Below are 18,885 nucleotides of genomic sequence, written 5' to 3'. Positions count from 1 at the left end.
TCGCCATTTCAAGAAAACCGGGCGTCAGAAATAAGAGTGCGAAGCGGGCCCGCGGCTCCAGGTTCCAACATAACCTCCCTGTCCGCTCCAGCCCTGCCGCAACCTGCTCGGGCCGAGGGGGAAGGCCGTCTCAGCCCCAGTCAGATGCAGGTTAAGTGAGGCGAGCTCCAGCCTGGCGCCTCTGTTTTCGGCCGCAATGTGCAACCGCCGGGCTCCGCGGCTCCCGCCGGGTGGGAGCGCACGGAGCGGCCTGGGGACCCGGGGAGCCGCGACGGAAGGTCCCGGCGGGAGGTGGGAAGGAGGACGGCGGCCGTTCCCCTCGCCAGCCGCCCCACCCCCCGGGGTAATTAACGCCCGAGGGCCTTCCCAGGGCGAGCGGCGGCCGGGACGCGGCGGGGCCGGGCGCGCTCGACGCGCTTCCCGCTTCTGTGGGCTCGCGGCCCGGCGAGCGCAAGGAGGGACGAGGAGGAGCTCGGCGGGGCCACGACCTACCTGGTGCCCACGCAGCCATCTTGCCGCCGCTCCTCGCGCTCTCAAAATGGCCTCCCGGGCCCCGCAGCGCGCCCCACCCGAGTCTCGGCGCCAGTCAGGAGGTCACGGCTGCGGGCCCGCCGCCGCCTTTCCCGCCAACCTCGGCCCGCCCCGAGGGCCTCCAGTTTGCTCAACCCCCTTCCTCAGAGCCCACGCTGTGCGGCCCGCGGGCGCGTCTGGTTCCGAAAGCCGTAGGCCCAGGCAGTGCCCCGGGTATACATGAGGTGTGAAGGCTTACAAAGGAGTCTCGCTCAGCTTAGGCTCGCGCCCCGCTGCGGCCCTCGAGCCTGTGCCGGGGACTCCATTTTCTTCAGCTCCACCCTTCCCGGGCCAGCCGCGCACCCCCAGAAAGAGGGGCAAGGCGCGGGCTACTGGGGGCCTCGGCCTCCCGCAGAAAGCCGACGGTGTTGGGGGGGAGACCAGGTGTCCAAGAAGCCAAAGCCGGAAGCGTCAGGGCCGCCATTTACTTGAGGCCTACTGTGTGCTACCCGCATGCTCCGCGCAAGCCGTGCCGAATTGTATCACAAAGCACCGCAAGCCAGAGAGTGTGTTGTTAATGGCATCTCACAGGGCGTTGGGCGTGTGTGTGTGTGTGTGTGCGCGCGCGCCATTGGATCTGGGCTTAGGGAGGAGGGGACGCCTTTCTGGTAACCCAGGTTAAAACACAGGCGCTCCACCGTCCCGAGCTGGGAATCGCCCAACCCCCAGGCTGCCGGCCGGCGAGCCGGCTCTTGGAGACAACTCAGGGCAGAGGTGGGATGCGGGAGGACAGCTCCTCCTTCCATTCCCTGGCTCTTGGCCACTCACCTTGCCTCCGGCGCGCCCTCCTATGACAGAGCCCGTGCCCACTGCTACTTCGTGCCCGCGAAGAGGGCGCCGAGCGCAGGCGGAACGGCGCCAGGAGGCAAGCGCTTGCAGGGCAGTAGCTGCAAAACAGAGCGGAGAATCAGGAGCCCCTGCCTCCCCTTCTCAACCCATGCCGGCCCAGAAGGGCGCCCGCGTCCACTTGAAGGTCAGGTAGAGGCGTATGCGTCCTCCAGGTCAAGACCACAGCCCAGGGAGGCCTCTGGGCGCTCTCCGCGAGTCTCTCTCGTCCGCCCAGGACTCAGGAGGGAAGACGGAGCGGAGGGGAGGGGGCACGGTGTACCGGCTAAGGGGGATTCCGGCCCGGCCCGGAGCTCCATATGGCCAGTGGGCCAGGCATCCACCCACCAGCAAGGATGCCTTGAACCCCTAGTAGGTTCGCTAAGAGCTGAAGCTCCAGAAATGGAGAATCGTGAGTGGGGCACCTGGATTAGTGCAGAGGCTACAGCGCCCCAAAACGCTCCTGGCTCCCCTCACAGATGTTCATGAATCCTGATATTCAGAACCTGCCAGAGCTGGGATGCCAGGCGCCGACTGTTAGAAATCCCCAACCCCCGAACTGACAAGGACCAACTGGTTATACCCTCTTGGCGAGAAAGTCAATCCTTATCCTGCTCCCTTCAAGTCTGTAGACATTGGTGTGTCCTCCCCAGCCCGCCAAGCTTGGACCTTTATACCTGCTCTAGCGCCCCGCCCCGCCCCCCGCCCCCCAGAAAACGGTGCACCTTGGAGTCCTGTTTCGCCTCTTAATTCAGGGGCCCAGGGGGTAATGGCAGGCACTGGTCAGTTCTTCCAGGGGGTTCTGGACATCCATTGGTGCTTTCACGCTATCTCCAGCAGGTGGAGGTTTGAATTTCAGATCCAAGTATTCATGTGCACCCCGGTTTGACCCTGAAGGTAGCTATCATTGACTTAGCACCTACATATGCCAGGCACTTTATTTGTATATTTTACTTAATTCTCCCAGGACCCCTGGACGTTGGGGACTAGTATTCCCATTTCACAGATGGGGAAACAGAAGCCCAGAAAGATGGTGTGACTTGTCAAGGATACACTTGAGTTGTAATGGCTAAAGCATGTCCTCAAATCCTGCCTCACAGGCATGGGCAGCCCCACCCCACCCGCAGCTGCTGCCCTTCTGAAATCTGGACTGCTGGATTATTAACCCATTCCAGGATAGTCCTGAGCTCTCCATCCTAGTGCCTGAACTCAGGATTGTCACCCAGAAGGGCAGAAAGGGTCACAGAGGAGAACATGTCATCCTGCTCGCCCTGTGACCTGTGATGGGGAAATTCTGCAACCCGTCTGCCCCCCCCCAGCCACCCCTCCAGGGGCATTTCCACCCTCTTTAGACTGGGTCCAGAACCTTGAGGGAACCTAGCAAAGCCTCAGACTGGCCATTAATCCACTCCTGATTTTTAAAATCCCAGTCTACACAGTCAAAGAATTGGGTGACCTGTATTATAATCAAGATAATTCAAGCAGGAGAAAATGAGATGAAGGGGCAGGAGGGCATGATATTTTTACACATAACCCCAGTGGAGACCTGGGGGGATTCAGGAGCTATAAAGACGAGAGTTATGAGGAAATGCCCGTTTCTGTTTCTCTGTAAGAGATTTCAATCCCAATTGATAATCAGACAGGAAGCTATCTATAACTCCCCCAGCCTTCAAGCTGAGAGGTGCTTTTTCTTTAAATGACGTTAATGTGACGTTAATGTTTTTTTCTTTCTCTCTCTCTTTTTTATGAAATCTCTATAAGAAACAACCTCTAATAATTAAAAAATTATGTCCATTGGACCAGAGGTGAAAGAAAGATAAAGCAAAATGGTGAAGGGGGAGTTTGGGCTTTTTTCAGAAGAGAACCAGGGAGACAGCCCCCACCCTCAGCTGCCTGACACAGCAAAGATGGCAGCTGAAGGTTGCAATGGGGTGGGTACAGCCAGACTGGAGAGACACTAGGAACAGGGGAAATGGAGGGAACAAGAATCTGAAGTCACACACACTTTCCAGGGGACAGAGGAGAAAGGTTCCTTTCAAAATAAACTCAAGTGGAAGAGTGGGAGACCAGCCTAACTTGGGGCAATGGCCATGGTAGCCAGGCCCCCACCCCGTTCCAGTTTGCAGTCCATCCCCACCCTAACAAGACAGAGAAGGTTTGAGAAATGCCACTCTGCACGTTCCTGCAACACACAAAGAACCCGGGTTTGGCCAGAGACAGAGGAGAGCAGCTCCACTCACAGTACCTCCTAATTCATGGTGGGGACACAAACTAGGTTGCATGCTGATTGCGGGGGCAGGGGGAGGTGAGGCTGACCAGTGAGGGCTCCAGTGCTTGTGCAGATGGAAACTGAAAGGAAGTTCTAATTAGCACAAAGCCGGCACCTTCCATTAATAGCTCTCCATCAGCTCCTGGGTGCCGCTGATGGGAAGCAAGTTGCAAAGGCAAGTGTGAGCTTCACCTGTCCCCATCGTTAACAGACCTCAGGTGAGGTCAGGGCTGTCGTGAAGGAAGACCACCCCAATCCAGCTGCCCCACCCAAACAAATCTAACTACAGGTCGGGCTTCTGGACTCAAGGGGAGCATGTTTAACTTGACGCATCCACAAACATGAAATCTAAGAAGTCCTGGCACACACTCTATGCAGATGACACTCTAGATGGGTCAAACAGATCCCTGGTAGGTGAGGGCAGAAGGGGGTTGGGCAGGGATTGACTGGGAAGAGGCAGGAGGGAAGTTTCTAGAATGAGGGAAATGCTGTCTTGAGTGTTGGTTACATGGATGTAAACGCACTGTACAGCTATAGCTGTTTCTACGTGTAAATTATACTTCTAATAATATATATGTAGGTGTAGAAGTATGTGGCAGTATATCTCAAACATATGCACACAAAGGTCTCAGCCGATGACCGATTTCTCCATAGCCTGTGATCTCCTGGATGTGAAGGTTCATACCCTTTTCAAGGGTCACAGTAGAGAAAGGGGTCGGAGCAGATGGGGAAGTGGAGCCGCGCGCATCTCCCAGACGCAGGGCCTGGGCTGGCTGGGTAGGGAGGTTGAAGGTCTGAATTGAATCAATTAGCTGCAGAAAACTTCAGAAAAGAAGTAAGGCCCTTCATAAAAACAAAGCCCCCTCCTTAATCCCCAAAGGCAATCCTCTCCCCCATTCCCATGGCCATTCCTCAGTAAACAAAGAAATCCCTCCTTCGACATCCACACCTCAATATTCATTAGGAGCGGACGTTAGAGACTGCATTCCAGTCTCCCTGAGTGCCCTAACGACTGGAAACCCAAGGGCAGAGGACTGCCGGGGTCTCCTCTCTTGGTCTCTCCCTCTGCTTTCTCTCCACAGCTCCTCTCCCCTTCTCACGGAGGTCTGTTCTTTCTCTCCTCCCCTCTCTCCCTTTCTTTTCCTCCTTTTCTTCAAATTAGTGAATCAGCAAATCAAGGCAAAGACATCACTAACTGTACTTTGTTCATTTATTTTGACAAGTGCAGTTTAATTTTAATTATTTATGATAATACTTCATAGTAGACGAGTAAATGTGCTGGGGTATATTTGGTAACATTAATGAAGTCTGCCTAATAGGAACCTTCACTCCAGCACCCTGCCTGGGAGCTGCCTGCTGAAGAAGTAGGGTGAGACCAGTGGTCTGTGATAGGGTTTGCAATTTTTTTGTGGGGGCAGGGGTGGGGGTGGGATGAGGAACTTAATGGGTTTGAGGATTAGCGAAGGGAAAATTAACCCAATTCTAGAGAAGAGGCAAATATGCAAGCCCGTAATCATGTATCGATGTGGACTGTGTGTATTTAAACACCAAGAGAGCACACTTTGTGATAAGGAAGCCCAGGCGTGCACACATGCCACATGCATATTTACACATGAATCTAAAATATGCAAATCAGCAGAGGCCCAAAGAAAATAGGCTCTGGGCAATTAAAAATTGAAATAAAAATGGAAAATGTGATACACAGAGTTCTGTATCTCTTCAAAGTAACTTCTTCCTACTTATTCTACGTTTCAAGTGGGCAAACATGGTGCAGAATGTGGAAAATAATAAGAAAGGTAGAGAGGGTTTCCTTCACTGGTGACTACTTGGGAATGTTCCCTCCAGTACACACAATGGACCATGAAAAACAGGTCTCAATCAATGCAATGTTTGAAATGGGAGTGATCTTTTTACAGCTCTTCCTTAACCCTGCCGCCATCCTTTTAACATAACTGATTGTCATGTAAGTGTATGGTTCAGTTTACAGATCATATATATACAAAAATGGGTATACTGTACATACGGATGTTCACTCATTTGGTCCACGCACACACATATCTGGTACACCTCAAGACATAAAGCTCCAAAGCATTTATGTTATTATCTACAATAATGATAGACTTATCATAATACAATTAATGCTTAATTTTTAATGTAAAGAAATAGTTGACCCTTCATTTAAAAACAATAGGAAAAAGTACCTCAAGATTCCCTGTTTCCCATCTCTGTCTTGCTTGCTCATACTCAGGGTGGTGTAAGGACATTTCAAGAGACAGAAGTGGGTTACCTTAAGACCAACTCCACTGCCTGCCTCAAGAAGAGACCAGGATTCTCCCACAGTCTATAGACTAAATTTGGTCCAGCTCTGGGGTCAAGAATGAAAACTCAGTGATTGCTGGTTTCTCTTACTGGATGACTGCAATGGAAAAAAACAAGGCTGCTCCTCAAATAAGGCGGGCCAAAGGCGCAGATAAAGGGGCGCTTTTCTTGGCATAGCCATGTGTGTGAGAGAGGGTTAGTAGAACCTGCCTGCACCCATGAAATGCCTTATAATAACTCCCTGCCCTCCAACCAGAGGGAAATCTTGGCCATTAGAGCAGGATCATCAGCTGGAGACACCTGGCTCCCAGCCTTTTCGCCTGGCTCCAAGATCCTCAAGCCCGTCTCCTTAAAGCCGTGGCCTGGCTCTGGCGTGGGAAAGGCAGTTTGGAGCTTTTCACAAATCCAGTATCCCCTTGAACCAAAACCAATTAGCCTGGCCCAAGGTCCTGTCATTGAGGCCCTGGCCCTCTTTTCAAACCCCTGCGGCTCAATTGCGGTGAGGGGCTGGCCAGTGAATGCCGGGACCACTTAAAGTGGTGCTTAAGCCAAACCGGCCTGGAAGGAAGGAGCCAGCACTATAGGAACTGCAGCGGCCCATTCTCAGAGCCACTGACCAAGGTTTTGTTCCAGGCACAGCCCCTCACCCCCAACTCTATTTTGAAAAACCCTCCCCTCCTCTCCAGTTCCCAGCTGTCTAGAAGAGAAATGAAAAGCTGGCTCTAGGAAGCCATGAGACACCCAAACTTGGCTACCCCAGACAGAGAAGACATCCCTGAGTTCTGTCCCCAGTCGTCTTGCCCTCCCTGCTAAAGGAGGAGGTCTAACATTGACAGAGCTCCCACTATGCACTCAGTATGTTCCATCATGAGCCAGCACACCAGCCCACCTTATGGATGATATTAAATCTAAGAGGAAGTGACTTCCCCAAATCACAGCACCTAAGACAAGGCAATTTGGTGGGAGGGGCGGAATCTCTGAGAGCCCCAGAACACCACTCTCTGAGGAAGAGAGACACAGAAGAGGGTAAGAGGTTGACCAAGATGAGAGACAGAGGGGAATACCACCTGGAGGAATGGGAAAACCCCTGAAAGAGCAATTCCCAGCACAAGCTCAGGTCTCTACCAAGGCACTGCCCACGTCATCCATTCTCCCCCTGCCTGACTCAAGCTGAACTGACCCTACAGAGAATGGGATAGGAGTAAGGATGAGGTGCCACAGCCTTCCTCCAACCCCCCACCTGTCACCACCTTCCTGTCCAGGCGGATTGAAGACTCACCCTCTGTGATGGGCGGCACTGCCAGGGCGCCCTGACTGTCGCCATGGTGACGCGCATCCCACCCTGGGCCGGAGCTGATTGGTCACTCCATCCAGGCTGATGGAGGGGGGCTAAAGTCTAGGTGGGATGGGGGACCGAGACACCCCGACACACACGCACACACACACACACACACACACACACACACACACGAGAAAGAGAAATGCCAAGGGGGAACTGAAGGCTATTAAAATGGCGCCGCGGCCTCTACGGGGCCGCTGTTCTGGGTGCGCATAACCGGGTTGGAGAAATCCGGGCGGTTTCCTTGACCGCGCCGCGTTGCCTGGGACCTGGAGGGCGCATAAATCCCGCTGGGGCTGCTCCGGGGTTCGGGGCAGACTACTCCCTGCCTCTCCCCGACCTAGGCGTACAGGACTGCACACCCCAGCTGGCCGGATCCGCCCTGCGCACGGCACGTTCGGGCTGGGCGAGCGCGGCGGATTAGCCCTGAGCCCGCAGACCCGAGGGCGCGGGGCCCGCGCGTTTGGGGGTGTGAGGGCGGGGCGGGGCGGCGGCCGCGCCTTTAATCCCAGCGCTGCGTGTGGGAGCGGCCGGATCAGGGAATTAGCGCTGTAACTTCGGATTAGTAACGCTCGCTAAATGAGCGCCTAATTCCGACCCTTCATGCTTTTCAGCGTCGCGGCTGGGCCCTGAGAGGCCTTCTGGCCTCGCTCCCTCCGCGCTCAGGTCCCATTTCCCGGGAGGTCGGCCCGCGACCGTGGAGAGCTCCCTGACCAGCCTAGATCAGGCCTCTAGCCGCGCCGCAGCCTGATTTTCGGCGGCGCCCAGCGATGCCAGCTTTTCATTCGCTGGGCAGAGATCCCGGCAGGCATTCCCGGTTGGGAGTTCGTGGACTACTGAGAAGGCAACCCTTTATGTCTCACTCACCACGGTGGCTACCCTGATCCTTGCCCTACTAGTGGCTTGCCGTGCGACCTTTGGCGAGAAACCGGGCCTTACCGAGCTAGCTGTTATAGATGTCAAATGAAAGAGGTTAGGTAAAGAGCATCTTTGAGACACCAACCACTCCCAGCTCCCAAGCTCCATCTTTAATTGCAGTTCTCAGGCTCCCTAAAGCCTTTTTGAGTGGGTAGCGGAAACATGGGGCAAAAATGAAGCCCAAACATGGGGAGCCTAGTGGCCAGAGGAGGCTTGGGGGAAGGCCTCCCTGGGGCATGGAGAGAAGAGTCAAGAAGGGCCAAGGCCCAGCCGGCTCCTCCAGGCCCGGGCAAGCCAGATAAGGTTTGATGGGGTGAGGCATCGATTTTGACTCTGTGCTTCAGGCTTTCAGTGTCCAGAGGGGATGTCAACATGGCTCTGTTAGGGCCGGGCATTCATACTCTGGAGCGAAATCCGGCAGGTTGGCCTCTTTACGAGGGCCACTTCTTAGTGGGTGTAGGGTGGGGTCCGGGAGATTAGGATGCAGGCGCTCTCTGTCTGCCAAAGCCCCGCCATGATCCTTTCCCTGACCCAGGGGTTTGCATCAACGAATTTTCGTAATAAGCGGAAAGAAAACCGTATTCTCTCCTGCTCAGACTCCTCCTCCCCTGACCTAGATTTCAGGACTGACCAGAGGATTTGGGACCCTAGTGTTTAAAAACAAACAAACAAAAACTCATTTGAATTGTGTAGACACAGCTGTGAAGGTGCAAAGCCATCAGGCTACTAGAAAGACTAGTTCTTGCAAAACAGCAAAGGATAGGGATGGTGGGAAGGGAAGATGGAAGCCCGGGACCCAGGGCCAGCTGGCTGGGAACGGAGGCAGGAAGGGCTGTTCTGGTTTCTTCCGAAATGGGGTCACGATCATTGCACAGACTCCCAGGTGTGCTGAGAGGGGAGGGCCGACCCCAGGGATGCTGCCTGTGGCCTCCAGGATCCTGAAACAAGATAGCCATCCCCTCCCTGCCTCTTCCCAGGAAAAAAGGGGAGAATGGCCTTTAAAAATGGGAGGCAGATATCACACAGGATCCGTGAAAACCTTCTACCTGGTGATTATCTCTAGGGAGGAGGAGAAGGGGGACAGAGGGAGGGCAACTTGAACTTCCCTGCCTAATCTTTTGTTTTCTTCTTTAATTTTATGTTCAATAACTAACACATTCAAGTGGTTCATAATTCAAAAGGTGATGTAGTGGAAAGTCTCCGTCCACCATTCATCTCAGCCTCACAGTTCCTGTCCAGAGGGCTGATGGATTTCCCTTCTGTACTGTTTGAATTTTTGCATTTTACACATATAACCCATTTTCAAAAAAAATTTTTTTTGTTAAGCAAAGACAAAACAAAAAGGCTTAAAGGGATGAAAAATGGAAAAAGATTTCTGTAATTAAAAGAGGACTGGGCAGGTTCTGGGTAAGAGGATGGGAATGATAAGCCATATAAACACCTGAGGGAGATGGTCTGGGGAGTGAAGTGGGCAGAGGTGGGAACAAGAGCTGGCCCAGCTCCGCAATTCTGAGCTGGGAGACCCTGCAGGAATCACTCTAGGCCTCCTGATTTGTTTCCTCCTGTATAAAAGGGAAATAGGATGGAGGGCCATGTTTAAACAGTGGCTCAAGTTCATTCCAGCCTGCCTGTCATAGCACTCACACACGTACATTCCTAGAAAGCCCCCCAGACCATCAGGAGGTCTGAACCCACATTGGCTTCTTTCTTCTCTGAAGCATGGCAGGGTGCAGGGCTGGGTCTACAGCCACTCATCCCTGGGAGCCCGGGAGGTTCCAGGGCTTCCAGGACAAGTCAGTTGCCAGGGAGGAAAGTGACCTGGAGGCAGATGAGGACCGCAGGAGGGACCCCAGTGCTGTGTGCTGTGTGGGAGCCTGATGCCCATGCAGTGAGCAGGGGTGCATCCCCACACCCCCACACCCAGCTAAGAGGGGCTGGGAGCCTGAGTGGCCGGGTGTGCTGCATTGGGTTGCCATGGGAACGGAATGCAGATTTCCCCCAATTGCTTTTTTATTTGCTAGACATTGTAATACATCTTATGTTGCAAAGGGGTGGGGGGTTAGGGAGAATAGTGGGAAGGCGCCGGGAGCCTGCCTGCACCCTAACCACTCCGGGAAGTTGGGGAGGCGCGGGCAGGAATGGCCGAGCCAGGGCTAGTGCAGAGGTTGGCGGGGTTGAGCTCCGTCCTTCCCGCCCGCTGGCTGGCCAGCGCTCGGTTTGTATGCAGGGCAGAGCCGGCCCGTCGGGGAGGGAGGCCCCCCACCCCAGCCCCTAGCCATTGAGCGCACTCCTCGCCGGTTCTGCTCCGCTTCACGCTGCACACAGACCCCCCAACTGCACACAAAGGCAGCTGCCAGAGCCCGTGAAAAGTGATCAAATTATCAAGAACTTGACCTCACCGAGGGGCGAGGCTCCGGCAACCCCCAAGCCGTATGCTAATGACGCTCAGGGACTGACTCGTCGAATAATTCGATAAAGGGCGCATTGTTAGCGGCAGGGCAGCCCCCCTGCCCACCCTTTCACTTCTCCCCACTCCCACCCCCTACCGGCCACTGTCTCTCTCCGTCCACATTTGCATCCCAAAATCCCCGTCCGCAGCTCCGGGAGAGGATTGTTCCAGCCTGATTTATGGGGTGAAGGCGAAGGCTGGCGCCTTCCCCGCCAGCGACCCCTCTGCAACCCCAACCCCCTCCCTTCCCCCGGCCCTCTCCACTTTGGGGTTCCAACTTCGGCGCTGGGGGATGGGTGGGGGCGGGGAAAGAGGAGGAGGAGGAGTGGGGAAAGCGGGCGAGTTCCTCCAGGGTTCGGAAAGTGTCTCGGGAGACAGCCGAGGTCAGGTACCTGGTCCGGGCGCGGCCGTTCCGCCGGGCTGGAGTCCGCTGGGCCAGCACTGGGCTCCTCCTGGGTTCCTCGGGCTGGTGGGGGCCGGGGCGGCCGGCGGGACGGGCGCTCGCACGCAGAAGTTGTGAGAGTCATTTCTACTTTCGGTTATCTAGCTTTATGACGGCTCTGTGGCACTCATACAGCTAGATAACCAAAGAGAGAAACGGGCCTCCCTTCGCCACCGCCGCTGCCGCGCCGCTGGCCCCACGTGCCGCTGCCCACCGGGCGCGGAAACTGGAGCGGGCGCCGCTCTGAGAGCCGCGGGCGCACGCGGAGAGCCGAAGGGGACCGACAGACACACAGACACACTGACTCCCAACAGCCGAGGCCGGCAGCCCCCGCCCAGTCCCTTCCACCCCTCCCTCCTTCGCCCTCCTAGAGCGTTCCTGCCCGGCTCCCCGCGCTGTGCGTCCGGGCACCGGCGCCGGCTGCCCGCTCCGACGGCTCCCCGGGGCGCACCGAGGGCACCCGCGCGGCGCGCGTCGGCAGCCCCGGGCGCCCCGGCCGCCCCCAGCGCTCTGGACTGCCAGCCCTCCTCTCTCAGGCTAATCGCCCCGCGGGGAAGTGACGTCAGTCCAGGGGTTGACCAATCACCGGCTCTCATTCAAATCCCAGCCCCCTTCCCGCGCTCCGTACCACCCAGCCTTACAATGGCCTCGGCGTTCACAGCTTCCCCTCGGCGAGCGCAGGGAGCGCCCCCTCTGCTCTCAAAAGCGCTGGGGCTCTGCGCCTGGGTGCGCACCGTCTATCCTTTCCCCCCAACTCCTTTGCCTTCCCCCAAGTCCCTGGGAGCCTGGCAGCCACCGCGGACCAGCAGAGTTAGGGAGCTATGGTGACAGGTTTTGGGGACGCGCTCGTGGGGCGTGGTGAAGGTCTCCCTAGAACGGCCAGAGATACGCGCTTGGGAGGCCGAGAGCCGAGACTAGGCGCTATTTCACCTTTAACTTCCCTTTCCCTCCCCCACGCCCTACCCCTTACAGTCGACCCAGCCCACGCGCCTGCCGAGACTGAGTGAGAAGGGAGGGAGGAAGTAAATGTCCTGGTGCGCGTGGGTCGGTGTCCCACCCATTGGTGCGTGCCTGGCACCCAGAGGCTCCGGAGCCGTGCGACACTTGGGCCAGGCCCTGGCGCTCAGTACCAGGCTGCTGGGTCCCTCCTCTCTCTGAAAGCCTGGAAACATACAACCGATTGTGCCCGACCCCTTGGAGATGTCCTAGGCCCGAACTACGATTCTGGTTACATTTCTGTGTCAGTGAAAAATGAAAGCACAAAGCCTTGCCTCGGCCCTCCTTCTAGGACTCTCAGCACCCGCCTGGCCTACTCACTGCAAGTAGCTCCACAGGGGAAGGGGCTGCCACCCAGGACCTCCCAGAATCACCCCCAAGTAAGCCTGACACAGACCTGGAGGCCCCACTGTAGCCTTCCAGAGGTGCATGGCCAGGGGCGGCCCTTCTCACTCACTCCAGCCATCATCCCTTTCCTCCTTGATGCTGTGGCTACCCTCCAACCTTAGGCACTGAGATTCACCTTCCCACGCCAGCCATCCCAGGGAGGCAAAAGATTAAATGTGAAAAAAATGTGTTATATTTGCTCCCAGATACCCCCGGGGCGGGTAGTGAGTCCAACAGCTAGGGAGAGATTTAGCAATGGACTAGGCAGGTGGATTCTCCACTTTCAGCAGCCAACACACCAGTTTTCTCCGAACAGAGACTGCTGCCACTGAGCAGAGCACCGGGGAGGTTGTGCGGAGGTACCCATGAGGATCTATTTTCCTGGGATGCAGGGGTGCTGAGCCACTCTCAACCAGGCAAATCTCCACAGGATGTGTTCCAAACAGGAGGGCCAAAGCGGGTGGCTTGGAAAGGATTTCTTGATTTTTCTAAATATCCCTGATCTCCCTGATCTTCTCCTAAAAACATGACACATTTCCATTTTTCCAAGTTCTCAATTTTGTCAGTTCCTGTTGCCCCACCACTTGTCTCATCCTGAACCTAAATCCAAGGCAGCCTGCATCCCATTCCCATCCCAGTCCACTTTTGCCAGACCAGACCTGGTGTTTACATATCTCCCCCCAATCCCATTTTGCACATACATCCCTTTTTTCCCAGAACGTGAACAAGAACTAGACAGAACCACAACGGGTGGAGGAACAGAGCATCTGACAGCAGCCTCCGGGAAGGAACCACCTGAATTTGGGCCTGAGACAGTTAATTCCAAAGGATTACCATAATTGGGAGGCGCCCCTTGCTTCCCCTCCTCCAGCAGCTCCAGGAACCCGCACCATCTCCCCTTCTTGGTGTGTGTGTGTGGGTGGCCTCCAGAGCCCTAGTCCTCTGGGCCACCCCAGGGTGGGAAGGGTGGGGCTGCAGAGGCAGGAAGGGGTGGAGAAGCACTGCTCACCTGCGGGAGAGGAAGGAGAGAGAGGGAGCGTGGGGGAAGAGAGCGAGAAAGGAGCCCCTCGGAGTGTGATTTAACCAGGATGCTGCACAAAATGGCTCCTCAGCGAGGCTCACGGTAACACAGCGGCGGTGCCGGAGGCCCGACTGGCCTGCTGAGGGCGAGTAGGGGCTCTGGGAGGAAGAATTAAAAGCCTGATTTAGGCTGAGTTCAGATGTGAGAGGCCACTGTCTTCAGGGCCACGTATCCACTCCCTTTCTGAGAAACTGAGTCCCTTGGCGGGGAGCAGATGAAACCAGCCAGCAAAGGTCCCAGGCCCTGCCTGAGCGGGATGCTCCCAGAATGAGCGACCCCTACACTTCACTTGCAGCTGGCCCTTTGAGCTCTGCTCCTAGGAAGGAGACTACAGAAAAATCCGACCTTGAGGGCACAGGCATTGGGAAGGAGACCACTCTGCGGGGTCAGGGCTGACCGTGTTCTCCTCAGGCTCGTGGCCGGCCTCCACGCACAGCTTACACTGGGGCCCAGGAAATGGTCCAGGTTGGAGCCCTTCCGGTGGAGGTGCATTGTGTGGGCCTGACACGGACAACTGAGGTGGCAGGCTGTTGAGCAGGCCGATTCCAAGCCCGACTGGGGAGAACCCCATCTGCCCTGGCCCGGATTACTCTCTTCTCTGCACAGTGGACTGGGTCTAGCATCTACATACTTTGTCCCACGCCAAGCCTTGGCGCCAGGGCCCCAGCACAGGCCTTATGGGGAAGCACACACTGGGGCTGACTTGAGTGCTGGGCGGGGAGATGCAGGCGGCAGTGGTGCAGCTGGGCCCTGGCCATGGTGCTGAGAAGCACCGGCCGGGTCTCTCTTGCCCCCACTCCCTTTGCCCTGATTGTCTTCAGCCGCTTCCCCAGTCCTAAACCAAGCTCCAGGGACACAAGCAGCTACCAGGAAAAAAAGGGAGCGACTCCTGAAGAGAGTCCTGTTGGCAAGTGACTCCTCAAGAGGAGGCTTCCCTCCTAGGCACCTCCCCCAAGGGCCAGAGATTCCATTTTTCATACTTGAGTCTAGCCAAAGGACAGAGAGGCTCATGGGCCCCTCACACCTGCATCTACAGAAATGCTCATTCCTGCTTCAGCCACACGTGCCCTGTAGCCCTGCAGAGCCACGCAACCCGAAAACCCCACCTTCAAAACCTGGCCCAGGCACCCATCTAGCAGCCGGCCTAAGGCAGGTGGCAGGTCCCTTGCCCATCCAGGCACTTCTGTGCACCAGCGTTCTCATATCCACTGGCAACCTCAGCTGCTAGGGCTCCGAGCCGGCTTTGGCCCAAGTTCCTGTTTCCTCTTGGTTGTTATACCAGTCAGTGTGAGGGCCCTAACCATCCCACAGGAGTGTGACCCCCACTTTAAGACACAGTGAGTTAACTGGTTACATGGAAGGAGAGCAAGCAGTCCTGACTCCAGCCAGCAGCCTGTGCCAGGCCCGTTTTACCTGCTGCCAGACTGGCCCTTATCCAGAGGCTGGGAGCCTGAGACCCACAGGGCTCCCCAAGCTCCAGCCCAGGCAGATGCAGCCACCGGACCTGACATTCAGCCTGGCTCTTGTGCTCCCTTCCTGAGCTCTGCTGGGACTTAAATAGGAGATGACATCCCTGGTCACAACCCAGGCCAAGTCCAGAATGCCCTTTTCCCACTCCCTCTGTTCCTCCTCCCTCAGGCTCAAGCTTTGATTAAAATGATATTCCTGTTGTCTGGAGTCTGGAAGTCCAACAGTGAACTGCCTCGGATGGACCCAGCTTCCTGCACCCAGGACCTCCACATCACCTTCATGTCCACGTGGTCAGCAGAGCTGTGGTGCTCTCTATGGCTGCCACATCCAGCCTCCCTTTCCTCAGCAGCTAAAGCTTAGACATCCAGGGTGTGGGCGCTGGGGTGACCCAGGAACCCGGAAACAGCCCTTCTGAAAAGATGTGGGCAGAGCAGCACCCCTCTCCGAGGTCCAGCTAGCATCTTTGATAGAAGCTCCTGCGGTGGAGCTTTGCATATTACCCCCACCTTAGTGCCCACCTGTCTCACCTTCTGGCCTCTGTTCCTTGATTGAAAGCCAGGCCTCCAAACTCCATTCTCTCCCTCTATGTAGCTAGAGAAACCACCTTTTTCAGGGTAGGGGTGGGGGGAGCTCAGAAAGGAGTTCCCTTTCAGCCCCAGCATCTGTTTTTCAGTCACAAAGAATCACACTGTGTCTTTTCGGATGCATGTACAGTTCCCATGAACTGGCTGGGAGCCACTCCCAGCTTCTTCTACCTCCCTGCTTTTCTAGGGGGCCAGCCTGGCTACCGCCCCCACCCAGACTTCTCCCAGAGAAGGCCCTCACCAGAGCCTCAACCTCCACTGGCACCCTCATTCTTTCTCAGTTCACTGGAACCCAGGCTGGAGAAGGCTGCAGACACCCCCAAACAGATCCAAGAGGCCTGCTCTGGGGCATGGAGAAGGGAACAGACCAGAAAGGGTTTCCCCACAACTTCCCATTACAGAAGGGGACAGCCTGCCATAAATCTTGTCTAGAGTGGGTGCTGTGGGTTGCAATAGTCCTTAAAATATTTTTCCAGGAAACCACTTTCTGGATTGTTTTCTGTGAGGGGGGGGGGGGGCAGGGATAAGAAGGAAGAGGAGCTTTAGGGGCGGGGGTGGGGTGGGAAAGGGGGTGGGTCGGGGACTCCAGGGAACCTCACTTCCGAAACATTGCCTCCTCTCTGCTCAACCTGTCGGCCATCCCACAACTTCCGTCGGCCGTGCGCCCCTCCCCTCCCTGCACACCCAAAGTCCTCACCTCTGGGCTCTTCCCACTGCCCCATGACCCTTGACCTTGGCCTGGGTGATTTGTTGGGGATGGAGGGGGGCGGTCAGGCTCCAGATGCCGATCCTGCCTTCCACCCGCAGTCGGAGCGCACCCCTCACCCCGCCCGGCGCCAACGGGAAGACTGGAGCCGCCCGTGCTGCCCAAAGGGGCTGAGCAGGGGCGCCCCAGGCCCCTCTCCCAGTCCAGACCAGCTTTCTGACGCTGCCCTAGGCGAGGCTACCGCCCTGGCGCCCGAGACCCGGCTCCCCAGCTTCACTGACACACAGCCGGCAGCGGCACTTACGGACCGGGAAGGGGGCCGGGGGCCCGCGAGGCGGCGGCGGGGGTGGGGCGGCTGCGGGGACGGCGGCTCCGCGGTCCCTGATGTGGCGCGTCCCCGGGCTCAGGCCCGGCTCCGGCCGCTCTCCGGACGCCCCGGCCCCGGCGGACGCACGGCCAAGAACCTCCGGAGGCGAGCGTGGCAGCGGTGGTTTGGGGGCTCCCGGCGGTACGCTGCTTCTCCGGCTCCTCCGAGCCGCTCTCAGCGCCGCCTCCTCGGGCGGGCACGGCCCGCAGTGACGTCAGCGCGGCTCCCCCCCGCCCCGTCCCCCCTCCCCTCACCCGGACCAGTGCGGAATGGAGGGGGCGGAGGCAAGCAGCGAGGGGCGCCCAGCCCCGCGCCCCGGCGCTTGCGCCCCCCGCCCGGCTCGCCTCTCAGCTTTTCCCGGGGAGTCGCGGCGCCATTCGAGCCCTCCTTTCCCCTCACGCCGCCTGACTCGTGCAGAGCCGACAACTGGAAGCAGCGGGCTGGAAGCCTCGCTGGCAGCTCTGAGCTCAGGGACCCGCGGAGAATGGAGAGCTGGGAAGATGGGGACGTCTCCTCTCCGGGCTGGAAGGGGACGTCTTACCTTGATCCCTACGCGAGTGTGGGTTAGGGTGAGGATATCCACGATGATAGGCCGGAGCCCCCGTGGGAGCTCAGAAGGGGTGTTTTAGCATGGGGAAACGTGTCCCGTGCGGAGCGCAGAGAGCCCTCCAGCCTGGGTCTTGCCTCTCCAACGCCCAAGGCCTCCGCCTCCTCTTCCTTGCCGGCCCGCCCGGGGCTGTGCACCTGCAAACTCCACGCGCTCGGCCGACGGCGCCCCGGAGCCGCTGTCCAAATGCTGAACCCGGCCTCCTTAGAGGCTGGCTCCTGATGCCTCGTTCCCCTCGCCCAGAGTGCTCACAGGCGCCGGCAGGGGGTTCTGGGACACCCAGCGCGGAGTCCCGGGAAACTTTGGTGCTCCACGGAGAGGTCGGAAAGCTTCAGGGAAGGAGGCGAGCGGTTAAGGAAAGGAGGGAGCCGAGAGGGCAGGCAGAGCCGCGCGCCGTGTCGGTCGCCCTGCCCTGTCGCCGAACCGCCGTCTTTCCCCGCGCGCCCTGGCCGCGCGTCCCGGGTCCTCACTGCTTGTGTGTTTCTCCCGCCGCCACAGCAGGGGAGGTCCCTGCGGCTGAACTTGTCAGCGGGTTTCACCATCCATCACAAGCCAGACAGACAGGCCAAGTTCACGAGCAACGCTGTTAACCCCTTGCAAACCGAGCGCCTCCCATAAGAAGCAGCTGCCTGGCTGGGGCGCGCTCTCTCCGATTCTAGAGGGATTCATTGCCTCCCCAAAGCTGTGGTCGCCACAGCACTTTTTTTCTTTCCCATTTCCCTCTTTCCTGAATAACTCGGGAAAAGGGCTGGAAGAGAGAAAGAGGATTTGTCTCCCCATCCCACCACCCCCAACGCATTTCCTGACCATTTTCCTCCATCATTTTGTTTACTGTTTTGGTCTCCATAATCTCTCCAGGTTCTCTTCTTCTAAATTAGTTTGACAGCAGTGTAACTGAGTGCTTTTCTAACTGACTCCCCCTTTTTCTGCTTTATGACTGTTCATGGTGGGGGGAAATGAGATTTAGAAAAATATGAGATAAAAATAATAATTGGCCCTGATTTCTAGCCTAGAGGCCTGACTTTCAAGGCAAAAGATATAGAAAAAAATATTTTCATTAGAAGAATCTCGATTGCTGGTCCTGTGGGGGTGGGGGTGGGGTGAGCCGAGATGGGGAGGGCACCCATCCTTCCTGAAACGGATGGAGAAAGGAAAACAAAAATAAGCTTTGAGGAAAGGATCATAGAGGGAGACCTCTCCAGATACATCCTGCTAGAGGAGCCTCGGAGAGAAACGGGGAGGTAGAGGGCTAGACACAGGGACCCAGAGGGAGAGGGTACATTTAGAATCTGTACTGGAGAACAAGGGCCGGGCCCAGTCACTCCATCCCCCCTGCCCCTTTGAACTCTAGCATTCAAAGTTCAAGAGAAGCTTTTGTAGCCTCTCTGGGAAGCCCAGCTCCTGAGTCTGGTCCACAGAGAAAGCCTGGGGTCTGGATCCCTGCACTGGGCAAAGACTCAGTCCTGCTCGGGAACCCTAGCTTCCTCCAGGAGAACTTTCTCAGCCTCTCCCTGCCGTCCGGCAGACTTGGTCTCCCCCCATCCCCATTTCCTATT

General features: G+C 57.0%; 1 long non-coding RNA gene across 1 annotated transcript in view; it reads right to left on the bottom strand.

Moving 5' to 3' along the window:
* Positions 1-18,304, bottom strand: part of LOC113879662 — a 35,807-nt gene extending 17,503 nt beyond the window's left edge. The window contains exon 1 of the long non-coding RNA XR_003507409.1: positions 17,264-18,304. This is a non-coding gene — a long non-coding RNA (uncharacterized LOC113879662). The remainder of the gene's footprint in view (positions 1-17,263) is intronic.
* Positions 18,305-18,885: the final 581 nt, after the last annotated feature.

This window comes from Bos indicus x Bos taurus, chromosome 21 (assembly GCF_003369695.1).
Source record: "Bos indicus x Bos taurus breed Angus x Brahman F1 hybrid chromosome 21, Bos_hybrid_MaternalHap_v2.0, whole genome shotgun sequence".
Lineage (NCBI taxonomy): Eukaryota > Metazoa > Chordata > Mammalia > Artiodactyla > Bovidae > Bos > Bos indicus x Bos taurus.
This window is presented reverse-complemented; position numbering and strand designations above follow the sequence as displayed.